Source organism: Eutrema salsugineum, unplaced genomic scaffold (assembly GCF_000478725.1).
Source record: "Eutrema salsugineum unplaced genomic scaffold, Eutsalg1_0 scaffold_11, whole genome shotgun sequence".
Classification (NCBI taxonomy): Eukaryota; Viridiplantae; Streptophyta; class Magnoliopsida; order Brassicales; family Brassicaceae; genus Eutrema; species Eutrema salsugineum.
In genome coordinates this window covers 9,503,263-9,504,871 of record NW_006256901.1, presented here as the reverse complement: position 1 = coordinate 9,504,871, position 1,609 = coordinate 9,503,263, and the positions used below count along the sequence as shown (strand labels likewise).

Genomic DNA, 1,609 nt, shown 5'->3' with positions numbered 1-1,609 from the left:
ATGCTAATTCATCAGAGACTTAACCATAAAGGAGGTATTCAATCTCTGTAACAGCAGCTGAGTGATCATCACCACAGTAGATGGCATTGCAATAGTCTTTGGGGTTTTGAATAGCTTTGCCAGGAAGAGAGCCTAGAGTTTCAGAAGTAGAGATGCCCTTGTTTTTCTGCAGAGTCCTCAGTTCAGAGCCAAGTATCTCCATCTTAGAACTCAGGTCATGACACTTGGATTCCATCTTTTGTTGTCCTTGTAAGAGCTGTTGGAGAACAATATTGAGATCAGGACCTTGTTGAACTATTGGTAGACCAAATCCCGGAGGTGGTGGCCTTTGTTGCTGGAAGCTGAGTTGGTTATTGAAGTTATTCCCTTGTTTATGACCTGTTGGCTGCTGAAAAGCTTGTTGACCTTGGAAGTTACCTTGGAACTGATTCCTTTGAACAAAGCCTTGTTGGGGAGGGTATACTTGACCTTGGAAGTTACCTTAGAACTGATTCCTTTGAACAAAGCCTTGTTGGGGAGGGTATACTTGATTAGCTACATTGGTGTTCTATGAGACAAGTTCTGGTTCTTATTGAAGTTGTTGTAACCTTGAAACTTGTTCTGATTCCTATGTAGTTCAGCTCCTCTAGTGTTAAACCCTCTTCATTGATGTTCTCAAATTCACCAACATAATGGATTGGTTTTTGAGAAACCATCTTCAGCTTGTCAATTTCACTTCTCAGCTCTTTAACCTCTCTAGTAAGCCTTTGATCTGAGCTTGAACCCTCTAATCTGTTTGTCCTGTCATAATCGTCACCATATGTGTCATTAGACATGGACAAATTCTCCACAAGTTCCATAGCAGATGTAATCTCTTTTGCCAAGAAATTACCATTGGAGGATGTGTCTAATTGATTCATTTTCTGTGGTAAAGCTCTTCTATACAGTGTAGAAAGTAGAGAAGCATCAGAAAAACCATGGTGTGGACACTGATTGGTGTAGCTTCTAAACCTCTCCCAAGTTTCACCAAACCTTTCATTGTTATGTTGTTTGAAGCTTGAAATTTGGTTTCTCAGCTTAGCTGTCCTAGAAGTAGAGAAGAACTTGGATAAAAAGGCAAGCTTGCACTGCTCCCAAGTCTGTATGGAACCTCTAGGCAGGTTCTTCTCCCATTGGTGTGCCTTGTCTCCTAGACTGAATGGGAAAAGCATAAGCTTGAAGCTATCTTCAGAGACACCATTGATTTTGGTGAGGTCACAAACTCTGTCAAACTGGTCTAGGTGCTCCAAAGGATCCTCCATTGGTAACCATGAAATTTGGAGTTTTGAACCATGTTGAGCAAGGAAGCCTTCACCTCAAAATTGTTATTCTGAACTGGTGGTGCTTGGATTCCTGCTCTATGCTGGTGTGCATTAGCTCTATCATTTTCCCCAACAAACACTGGTGGAGGATCTTGTCTCCTTTGAGCTTGATGTTGAGGAATGAATTGAGCATGTTGCTCATTCCTATGAGCCTGATGCTGATTCTGCTGAGCCTGTCTTTCATTCTTTTGTGCCATGTTTATATTGACAAAGGCTTGCTGCTCATTCCTGTTAGCTTGAGCCTGATTCCTTTGAGCTCCATTAACATG

The 1,609-nt window shown here is 41.6% G+C and overlaps 1 non-coding gene across 1 annotated transcript; it reads left to right on the top strand.

Annotated features, from left to right (window-relative positions):
* Window positions 1-951: 951 nt before the first annotated feature.
* On the top strand, window positions 952-1,058 carry LOC112090010. Its single transcript, XR_002901369.1, has one exon. It is a non-coding gene; the product is annotated as a small nucleolar RNA R71 (small nucleolar RNA).
* Window positions 1,059-1,609: the final 551 nt, after the last annotated feature.